Source organism: Sapajus apella, unplaced genomic scaffold, assembly GCF_009761245.1.
Source record: "Sapajus apella isolate SASKATOON/1434 unplaced genomic scaffold, GSC_monkey_1.0 scaffold106, whole genome shotgun sequence".
Lineage (NCBI taxonomy): Eukaryota > Metazoa > Chordata > Mammalia > Primates > Cebidae > Sapajus > Sapajus apella.
Window position 1 is genome coordinate 555990 of NW_022437046.1, and position 12013 is coordinate 568002.

Sequence of the window (12013 nt, forward strand, 5' to 3'; positions counted from 1 at the left end):
TGGGCCTCTTGCTCCCTAACACCCCTCTTTAGTGCTTAGACTTTAAGCCTATGTCATCTTAGTCCTTGATGCACTTGTCCACCAGGACAAAAGGGGCAATGGCTTGACCACAAATTAAGAGATAAAAGGTAGAAGGATATAGGCTCTGGAGTCACACAGCGTGGATTCAAATGCTGCTTCTATTATCATGGGACCCTGCACAAGTCATTTAACTTCTCTGTACTTCAGTTTTCCTCTTTGTAGAATGAGGATAACAAAAGTACCTACTGATGAAAATGTTCTACATCTCGATTGTAGGTGAGAAGCTACACAGGCATATAATGCATTTGTCAGAACTCAAACTGAGCACTTAAAATGAGTATATTATATAAAGTCCATTTGAAAAGTTAAAAGAATTACAGTAACTACTCATGGATGATTGTGAAGATTAAAGAATTGTAAATACCTTAACAAGTTCTAAAAAACATAGTAAGCATTCAATAAATGTTACCTATGTATAATGTAGTTTTCAATGATGCACACAATCTCTGTGTCCTGTGGTTGCTGCTAGGGAATAAGGGAGGCATCTGAAGACTCAAAGGCATTCCCAGTTAGCCCAGGTGTGGTATTTTCACAGACATTTAATTACAGACCTGGTTTTCACCAGATAAAATACCATGGCTACAATCCATACTTCTTCCACGCTCCAGCCAAGGTTGCATTTAACACTGGGAAAATCGAACCACAGGAATCGTCATCAAAACCAAAGATGTCCAGTGAAACTGGAGGGATCTGCTTTCATTAGTCTTCTTCTGGCTTAGACCATGAGGTTTTCCTGGGCCAACTTTGTTTTTTATTCACTCCTTCACTAAGTCTTCCCAGAATGTCTCCTGTGCCCAGATGTCCAGAAACTACGAATGTGACAGAAGGAAAAGAAACTAGGTTTCCTGGTTACTTCAGCCTCACCAACTTTGTAATCTACAGGCATTACAAGCATAAAAAAGAAAGTGATATCAGAGACAGCAAGGTATAATGAAGAGGGCACCTTGCAGGGAGTTGGAAGACCAGGGTCTAGCCTTACCTGACACTAGTCACCCAACTAGTTAGTCCTATGCCCATGGTGGGCCTCAGTTTCCTCATGTATAAAATGAAAGGCTAAGGGTACACAATCTCACAGTCTGTGGCCTGACAATGGTAGAAAAACAAGTGTAAGATGACTTGTTTCGGGCCCTCAGCCCTGTGAGAACTCTCGGGACAAGCCAAGAGAGCCAATTTAAAAGAATAATTCGTTTTCTCTTACAGATGCAGAATGCAATGAGGCAAGTGTCTCATTGCTGCAGCTGCAGCTGCAAAAAGATGACAGAGATCCCTTTCAGCTGCTGTTACAGGAAACAGGTTTATTTCCATTTTCTCACCTTGCACTGCCCCAGAGGGCCAAACCTGCCAACCAAGAAGTCAGGATGCCAAGAGTGGCTCATGTCTGGCATTTCCTCCCTACTCATTCCTTGGGTCAAGCCCAGGGGCTTAGAAGAGTGCTGTGAGGTAAAGGGCAAAGTAGGCAAAGATAACACCTGTGCTCTGTTCTCCCTCAAAGTCAACTACCGCAATGCATGTTTGAAGGGCTATAGGGCCTGGGAGAAACACAAAACAGTGAATTATGGAAGATACAATTTTTAGTTGATGGACGTACACAAGATAGTCGTATACAATCATCTACTTTTGGTTTGGGCATCAGTATCCCAAGGTACTGAAGTAATGAATTGTTCAATTCTATAATTATTGAGACTCTAGTCTCCCTTATACCCTGTGCTTGCTAAAAAGAGATAAAACTAACTCCACCTCTTGCTCTTCAGAGGTTCAAGATGTGGAGAGTGAAGCAGACAGCTAAGTGAATAAGACTATACAAAAGGCCTGTACAAAGTGCTATGGAGGCACAAAAGTGAGCATGACTACTTCCAGAGAGACGAGATCAAACTGGGCCTTCAAGGATAAGTAGGTACACATGGGGTAAAGATGGGAAGGATATACCTGACAGAGGGAACAGAATGTACAAAGACTACTCAAGATATGAAAAACCCTGTCATCCTTCAGGAAAAGGAAGCAGAGCTGGAACACAGAATGGGTGAGTGTGGCAGCCTTATGTTATTTAGAACCCTACATCTCAAATGAGACTGCAAAGTTTCCAGAAGAAGAAAGGAGGAGGAAAAGAGTGCTGAAAAGCTATTGAAGACACAAATATATATTCCACTTCCTCTCCCACCATCCCCTGGATTCTGCCTAATACATAGACTCTTCTCCTACCCCAGACACAACCCTGACGACTCTGGGAAGGAAAAGTATTTCCACACTAATGTCAGTAGCTCCAGAATCTCCAGATGATGAGGCAGAGCTTCTAGGGGAAAGAAAGAAAAGAGAAACTTAGGTCCCTGGAAAAGGGACATTAAGTACTAACTTACAAAGATCCAACCAACCTCCATAGCCATGCAATTTAGAAAGGCTAAGGGAAGCTCCTCCCGCCAACCCAAGCCCCAATGCCTTTTTCATTCAAACTCTTTCTAGTGAGCCATCCCCATCTTCCATCTTCCTGAGAATGCTGTGGGAACTGGATTAAGAAAGGCAGCCCAACAAATTTAGAGCTAACTTACTCTTTAAAAATGACTCCAATTATAATGTTGCCTCATGTTAAACACAAAAATACACTGTAGATGAAAAAAAAAAAAAGACTCTAGATTATCTCCCAAACAGGAAATATTCCTGAGCCTCAGCCATGCTGAGAATCCTCATATTAGTGACACAATGAGGCAAGGCAAATAAGTCAGGCAAGGCCAAAGAAGCCATGGAAACAAGATGACATGCAAGATCTGAAGTCTGCAGCTACATTGGGAAACAACTGGATGGGAGAGGGAAACATGGACTTTAGAGATGGACCTAAATTCTAACCCCAAATCACTACTTACTAGTTTACTTAGTTCACTAAACCTCAGTCTCCTCATCTGTAAATCAGAATAATAGTACTTACTTCAGAGCATTATAAGGAGTATTAAATGAAGTAAAGAATACAAATCACTTTGCCTGAGGCACACAGACTGTGTTTCAATAACTTAACTTCCCTTCCCTTTAACCAGGGCCACAATGTTGCACTGTTGCACAAGGAAAAATGCAACAGCTTGCAAACAGCATGCAATTTACAAAGCATTCTCACTTAACACCTTCCTTTCAAAGACCTCCACCTGGTGGCCTTCATTCAACCCAAAACTCAGGGCTTCAATACTCTGTATGGCTCATGTTCCACAGATAGGCTGAGGCTCAGATATTACTTATAGACAAGGAACGAAATCTCTGGATTGGCCACCCCCAGATTCCCTAGCTTGGAACACACACTCAGGTGTGTCTGCCATACAGGCTCATGCTAGGGGAATGCTTATTGCTCTCAGGTCCATTTACTCTACGACTTCCTAATACCATCACATTAGGGGTTAGGATTTTAATGTATGAAATTTAGAGGACACAAACATTCAGTCTATAGCAGAGCCCCAATAATCATGGATCTGGGAAGTGTGAAGCCAGGGATAAGAACAAATGCTGCAAGTTTTCATCTGAGGTCCATGTCCTCTTGGGTTGACAGATGGATAAAACACTCAAGGGCAGGTAGTATTTCTAAAGGTGTTAAATCCTATCATATGGGACCCAGGAAAGTAAGTCTAAGATCTAGGGTGACCTTAGCACCCTGGTTACCAAGGAGTGACATCACTACTCCTTACTGAGTTTATCCAGGCTAAGTAGGGACCATGTCTTAATGTTTTTTATGTTCCCAGAACCTAGCACACTGAATGATATAACCCACCAGTTGTAAATGATTGCTGAGTAAATGAACTGATATGGACATGGCTTTATCTTTATTGCCTGGCCTTTAAGCCTTTGAATATCCTTGCAGCTGCCTAAAATTACCTTTCTTAACCTTTACTTAATTATTTTCTCTCAATTTTCAGGTCCAACTTAAATGTCACCCCCTCAGGTAATGTCCTCAGGGTGTTAGTCTTTCCTAACACCCTAAACAATATTAAGTTCCTCTGCTATATGCACTCTCTCATCACATCCCTTATTTGTACTTCATGACATTCGTCAGACTTCATTATGATTATTTTGTTCATTTTTGCCTTGCTCTAGGAAAGCAGGAACCGTATCTATCTTGTTCATTATTCTGATTACCATGGACTAGTAAAGTACCTGGCACAGAGGTAGTGTCCTATATGTTAGAATGATTGAATACATGAATGAATGACAGAGCTCCAGTCCAAAGCGATTCTGGAGTAAATGGAGATTCAAGACTGTCTGCTCAGCCCTAAGGTGGCCACAGTTACTTTTTTTATTAGAACCTTAGTAGAGTGAACAAATGCCCATGCATGAAAGATGGTAGCAGATCTGGAAAACAACAGAATGAAGAACAGTTTGTATGACAGGAAGTAAGAAGACATAAAGTGGGATGAAGTAGGAACCCTAATTGTGAATACCTTGTAGGCCAAGCTAAGAAATATGGTTTATCAACCTGCAGGACAGCCACTATCTGACTTGCATTCACTATGGTCACACGGACCTATATAGTAGGTATTATCCTGCTACACCCATCCTCTGAGCTCCCTTTGTTGCCCACAGCCTGACAGGCCTTATTCCCCTCCCTTCATGTTTGCCCCCATTTTCCTGAGCTACATGAGATAATTCAATAATACAAGTGTCCCCAAAGATAGCATGGCCAAATTATCCTAGCCCAATTTTACTATAGAAAGTTATAAACAGGGACGCTGTCATTTTTGAAGGACAAAGTCAGAAGGCCTGGATTTTAGTATTGCCAGCCGAGTAACATTAGGTTACTAAGTCAATCTTTCTGAGTTTTAGTCCTCTGCTCTACAAAATGAGAATACCTATCTCACAAGGTTCAGGGAAAACTGTGGTAAACACATGCAAAGTGTCTAGTATAGTGCCTTACATATAGTGAAGGTCAAATACACGTTTGGGTTTTTTTTAAATCTCATCCAGGGCAAAATGGAATTATTTCCTCCTAAATGGTAAGCATTTCCACTTGACCTGATGTAGCACAGACACCCATGAGGCCAGAACTACTTAAATACACCTGAGCCTGCCTTACCTCCTGAAAGGGGATGGACAGATTGTCCTGTTTCCATTCTCTGTCCAGTTGTCTGGGCACTGAAGAAATTACCAGCTAGCAGGCTGCTGGAAGAAGGGTGGGGGAAGAGCTGAGGCTCTCCCAGAACTTCATATCTATTAATAGACCAGTCACGTATCCAGAATGGCACAGGACTGCTGTCTGTAAACCTGGTAATAGACAGGCAGTTTAGGACTGGGTTCAATTTCAGATCAGATTGCAGAGCGGGGTCCACTCTGAACAATAAAACGCAGGAGTAAAGCAAAGCAACCAGAAGTAAAGTGTTGACCCTTCCCTCACCCTTCTCAACCCTTCTAGCTTTGTGTTACAGTAAGCCTTAAATGAAGCTTAGCCTTTTTAGGTACTTCAATTTGGCTTGGGAAGTATCTTCAGAGACCCATTCTACTCATGACGGTCACCTTAAACATGTCACTGTTCTCTACACTTGTTTCTACATGTGAAACTCAATAAGACTAGGCCAGATGATCCCAATATCTTGATGAACTCACAAATCTTCATCTCAAAGTCCCAGCTCTGATTTAAATATAAGCCCAAGTCTAAAGCACTGTGTTCTAGAGACAGAAAGACAGGGATCCAGATGTACTACCCTCTGCACTAGCTTCAGCCACTCCACCCAGAAGAGGGGCAATAATAAACTGGCAACAAGCCATCCATCTCTCAAAATCCTGGCACCTCCAGCCTCAGAATGCAATTATCTCATAACATACAACAGGGGCTCACTAAATGCAAGCAAATTACTTCATGGGATCAGAATGTGGGGTGCTAACTGCCAGTTCCCACACAGTTCCTTAACACGCAGATCTAGAGCAGAAATCCGCCTGCTTTAACATAAAAAAGAAAGGAAAAGGAGAAAAAAAGGAACTGTATTTCCTGCCTTTCCCAATCTTAGCACACCATCATAGGAAAAACAAAGCAGGACATCTTTAGAAAATTTAACAAGGATCGGCCGGGCGCGGTGGCTCAAATCTGTAATCCTAGCACTTTGTAAGGCCCAGGTGGGTGGACTGCCTGAGGTCAGGAGTTTGAGACAAGCCTGGCCAACATGGTGAAACTCCGTCTCCACTAAAAATACAAAAAATTAACTGAGTGTGGTGGGGCACACCTGTAGTCCCAGCTACTCGAGAGGCTGAGGCAGGAGACTTATGTCAACCTGGGCAGCAGAGGTTGCAGTGAGCCAAGATAGTGCCACCGCACTCCAGCCTGTGTGACAGAGCAAGACTCCATCTCAAAAAAAAAAAAATTGCACTATTATACAGGATTACGTCTGTGTTAGCATATCTAAAGAAAAAAACGGGCCGGGCGCGGTGGCTCAAGCCTGTAATCCCAGCACTTTGGGAGGCCGAGGCGGGTGGATCACGAGGTCAAGAGATCGAGACCATCCTGGTCAACATGGTGAAACCCCGTCTCTACTAAAAAAATACAAAAAATTAGCTGGGCATGGTGGTGCGTGCCTGTAATCCCAGCTACTCAGGAGGCTGAGGCAGGAGAATTGCCTGAACCCAGGAGGCGGAGGTTGCGGTGAGCCGAGATTGCGCCATTGTACTCCAGCCTGGGTAACATGAGTGAAACTCCGTCTCAAAAAAAAAAAAAAAAAGAAAGAAAGAAAAGAAAAAAACATGTCTTTCCTTAGGGAGATTAGTCAACCATGAAAGCTGAGAAAAAGGAGAGTAACAGATACGTATTGGGAGTACCCGTCATTCATTTATTCCACAAAGGTTTACTAAGCATTTACTGTATGCCAGGCACAAATCTAGGCCCTGGGAATAGGGTGATCCTAACACCCTCAAGAGGAGAAGAAGCCAACAAAGTTCAAATATTTCAGTTGCTTTTCCATGACCTTTCTATCTGTACTGCAAGACAAACGCATCAGGCGGTTGTAGCTGCTATATTATCAGGGTTCTTAGTTGCAAGAACAACTTAGATTGCAAATTTAGCAAACCAACTGATTCTACCTAGTTTGGGGAGAAAAAGAACTTATCAAAAGAGTAACTCAGACTTAAAGAGAAGTGAAAAACCAGGGATCAATGCCAAGAACAATGCCTAAAACCAGGTAACAAACTAGTCTGATCAGGTCACCTGTTTCCACTGCCAACCTCCACTATCTCTAGACACTATAACTGGCACTTCTGCCCCAGGAACTCAATTTGCTACCTGCACCACCATCACTGTACCCTGCTTCTCTGCATCACAAACTCTTCAGAGACAAAGACCATGGTGAGTAGAGAAGACCAAAAGAGCCTAGGGCAAACTTTGAAAAAGCTTACAAGTAAATAGCTGGCATTTTAGGTAAAGAAATTCCTTAAAAACAGGAAAGGGTAATAAATATTTACTTTAGCCACTTTGGCATTATACACAAAACACTGGATTCAGCTAATGAATGTCCCTAATTTAGACCCTATGTTCAACATAACCTTCATGATTAGGATGTTTGTGTTCCACAGTGTCATCCAAAGGTTGAAAATGTACTGGTCATTAACAACACAGGGAATACAGTACATGTGACAGTTCTACTTCCTGAGGTAGACTTAAAAATTGGCATTATAGTTTTACCACATCAGCCTCATGAAGTTGGTTAATATGAGTCTGTTCAAAGATAAATGTTCTCAGTGAACTGACCAAATCTAAACTGCCAGAAAGTTAACTAAAAATAAACGTTCATTGAGCTCTTCATATGTGCTAGATAGTATACTAAGCACTTAATATGGATTAACTAGTTTTTCATAACAACCTTAAAAGTTAGATACCATTCTCCCTATTTAACATAAGAGGAAGCTGAGGCACAAAGTGGTTAAATGAACTTGCCTAGGAATACACAACTTATAACAGGAGGAGCCCAGAATCTGAACCCAGACAGTATGATTCCATACTTAAGCATCTGTCAACTCCCTCAAGTAAATCGCTACCTATTGAGGCCTTTTAGGTGGTAGCCTTCCTCACTGAGGTGGTTCTGGTAGGTTACACATTGGCAGGAAGACACAGTCCTCTATCCTGCATCCTAAAGTTAAGTTATCGATTTAATTAGCTGCACATACAAAATTTTATTGGAAGAAAGATGACTGTCCACACAGGACAAAAACAGGTAAAGCATCTGAGTAAGGCTTTGCTTGGCCCACAGATTCTCTAATTGCAGCTGCTGACAGTAATATCCACATAAAGTATTTGCTGGACTTAAAGCTCAACTCTTATGCTACTACAACATTTTATTTATAATCAGGGATTATGCCTACATTCAGAATTCTGAAAGAATTTACACAAACAGTATGTATTAAGACAGTGGTCTCCAAAGTGGAATGTATAAGACTTTCCAATGAAGTACAGAAAGAAAAACTCAAACTCTTATTTCATAATTGTTTCTAATCTTAAAATATAAGAATTATGCTTTACCAATGTTAACTGTACAGACTCACAATGGTGCCCTCTCTGGGTCTGTAGGTCATGTATTTCTGTATCACTTACCACATATGAGTTATCCTGAGAATAGAAATGGAAGCTCCACAGTGTGCAAGGAAGAACATCAGTGTCTGCAGTCACTCATTTGCTTTCAAGGTACTTATAAATTATGGCTTATTTTTTTTCTCAACTAAATCAAATTTTACCACATAAATTATCTTAAAGGATGTTTGAAAATAAGTAAATGAATATGAAAAACAACTCCCATAGGTTGAAGATAATATCCAAATTACAAACAAAAATAAATACTAAGTGACAAGGCTGACCCTTCTATACCTAATACAAGCTCTCTGTAAGATATATTACAGGGTGAAAATAATTTAACTGGTTCAAACAATAAGTTGGCAAAAAAAAATTCAAAACTACCAAAAGATACTTAGAATACTGAATGGATTTAAATTTATTATTAACAATGAACTGAATCCTTACTGGGCCTTGATATATTAAATCAGAGGTCAGCAAACATTTTCTGTAAAGGGCCAGATAGTTAATATTTTACAGCCTCTATTATAACTAATTAACCCTGCCACTGTAGTACAAAAGTCATCACAGACAATATGTAATCAAATGAATGTGGTTGTGCTCCAGTAAAACTTTATTTATAGAAGCAGGCATAACTTGTTGACTGTTACATTAAATAATGATAAAGTAAAGCTATCATGATAAAAAAACACATCTAAAAATTATACCTGAAGATAAACTTTTATAATTTTTCTGTAGTGTTTAAAGTCTGAAAATATTCAATCAGGTGCTAAGAATTCTCTTTATACATGTCCTTAATAATGAAAAACAAAAGGCACATATTATTAATGAAACATTTATTCTTTCTTGCTACAGTAATAAAGTAGATTAAATAGTACAAAGAAAGCAATATTTTTTAACTGCATTCCTTTGTCAGCAAATACTGTTATAAAATATATATTAAAATATATATTAAATATTAAGATTTGAAAGACAAATATTATTATAAATTATAGAACATGAGAGATTTTCTGGAAAGTAAGATACAAGTTTTCTTTCAATGTGCCAGTTAAGAGTATTTGCTACATTCTATGAAATACTGAAATAAAAAAGGAATTACCTTTTAAGGGGCACTAAATGAAAAACGTACAAGAGAAGAAATATTCTCTAGAGCATAAGATTTCCTTAGTTGAAATAAGATTTATTTTTTTAAATAATCGAAAAATAAAGTTTTGTTTTAAAAATACTTAAGTGTAACTGCTGATAAATTAGCTGCTTCAACTGGAATTTTAAAAGGATTATGAGTAAGATTAAAGAAAAAGCACTGCACATGAAATTCTTTCCTGAATTATTCATAAGCAAGCTATTACAGCAAAGAAATTAAAGCTGGAAATGCTGAGTACTACAGGTTTTATTGAAATTGTTTATTTTATAAAAATGAGACCTTTAAAATATAGTAATACTATTTACTATTGCATCAAAAGTACATCAAATATTTAGAGGGGAAGAAAATTAATAAAAGATACATAAGACCACTACAAGAAAACCTACAGACTTACAGAAAAAAAAAATTTAAAGATCTAAATAGGCCAGGCATAGTGTCTCAAGCCTATAATACCAGCACTTTGGGAGACTGAGGCAGGAAGATCACTTAAGTCCAGAAGTTCAAGACCAGCCTGAGAAACATAGTGAGACCCTGTATCTAATTAAAAAAAAAAACTATAGATGCGTGTGGTGGCATGCACCTATAGTCCCAGCTACTTGGGAGGCTGAAGCAGGAGAACTGCTTGAACCTGGGAAGCAGAGGTTGCAGTGACCCGAGACTGCACCACTGCACTCCAGCCTGGTACCTGCAACAGAGCAAGGAAAAAAAAAAAAAAAACAAAAAAAACTAAATAAATGGAAGGACACATTACCTTCATGAACTGAATGACTACATATGGTTTGTTAGTTCTCCCAAATTAATCTATAGATTCAATGCAAACCAATCAAAATCCCAACAGGGGTTTGCTTAGCAGAAGTTGACAAACTAACTCTAAAATTCATATGGAAATACAAAGGACCACTAAGCGAGGAGGCTCACACCTGTAATCCCAGCACTTTGGGAGGCCAAGGTAGGTGGATCACCCGAGGTCGAGCATTTGAAATCAGCCTGACCAACAGAGAGAAAACCCATCTCTGCATGCCTGTAATCCCAGCTATTCAGGGGGCTGAGGCAGGAGAATCACTTGAACCCCAGGAGGCGGAGGTTGAGTGAGCTGAGATCATGCCATTATACTGCAGCCTGGGCAATAAGAGTGAAACTCTGTCTCAAAAAACAAACGAAACAAACAAAACAAAGGACCAAGGACAGCCAAGGCAGTCCTGAAGAACAACAAGCTGATTGACTTACACTTCCAAATTATCAAGAATAATTACAATAAAAATTAGCACAGTGTGGTACTACTGCAGGATACAAAAATGACCAATAGAATAGAGAGTGTGGAAACAGACCCACAAATAATGGTAATGTGCCTTATGAGGAAGGTAACACTATAGTACAGTAAAAATGACTTTCTCCTTTTTTTTTTTTTTTTTTTTTTTGAGATAGGGTCTCAGTCTGTCACCTGGGCTAGAGTGCAGTGGTGCGATCTCAGCTCCCTGTAACCCCCGCCTCCTGGCTTCAAGCAATTATTGTGCTTCAGCCTCCCAGGTAGCTGGGATTACAGGCATACACCACAATTCGTGGCTGATTTTTGTATTTCTTATTTTTTTTTTATTTTTCTGTGAAATTACTGAGCTATATATTTCTTATTTTATCTTTTTTTCTTTTTACGATTTCTGTATTTTTAGTAGAAATGGAGTTTCATCATGCTGGCCAGGCTGGTCTCAAACTCCTGGCCTCAAGTGATCCACTAGCTTCAACCTCCCAAAGTTCTAGGATTACAGGCATGAGCCACTGTGCCTGGCCCAAGAATGAGCTTTTTTGGTAAATGGTGTTAGATCAATTGATTATCCACAGAAGAAAAAAAAATGTACCTAGAATCATTACTTCACAGCATACACAAAAATATCAATTTCAGACGGATTGCAGATCTAATGGGAAAGGTGAAACAATTAAGCTTTTAGAAAAAAATTATGGGAAAATTGTTATGAACTTGGAATAGGCAAAGAATTGGGTTTTTTTTTAATTATCTTTTTTTTTTTTTTCTTTAGAAAAGAAGCAGATCCAGTTAAAAAAGAAAAATCCTTAAAGGAGGTTTTCCTGCCCAAGGACTGAACACTGTCACAGAGTGCCTTCCAATCACCAGCTACTGAGCAAGGTGGGAATGGAAAGGGTGCCTTGCCAGGCTTGCTTTCCCTCACTTTGTGAAGCTGGCAGAATACTAAGCACTCTCCAGACACAATCCCAGGAGGTCAGATTTCTTCAACAGAACACAAAAAGGGCTAAGGACACATAAA

The 12013-nt window shown here is 39.7% G+C and overlaps 1 protein-coding gene and 1 non-coding gene across 6 annotated transcripts in view; both read right to left on the minus strand.

The window, feature by feature from the left end:
* STIM1 (stromal interaction molecule 1) overlaps positions 1-12013 on the minus strand; it is a 239417-nt gene that overhangs the window by 161047 nt on the left and 66357 nt on the right. The window lies entirely within an intron of this gene.
* Positions 11833-11970, minus strand: LOC116537131. Its single transcript, XR_004262972.1, has one exon. It is a non-coding gene; the product is annotated as a small nucleolar RNA SNORA7 (small nucleolar RNA).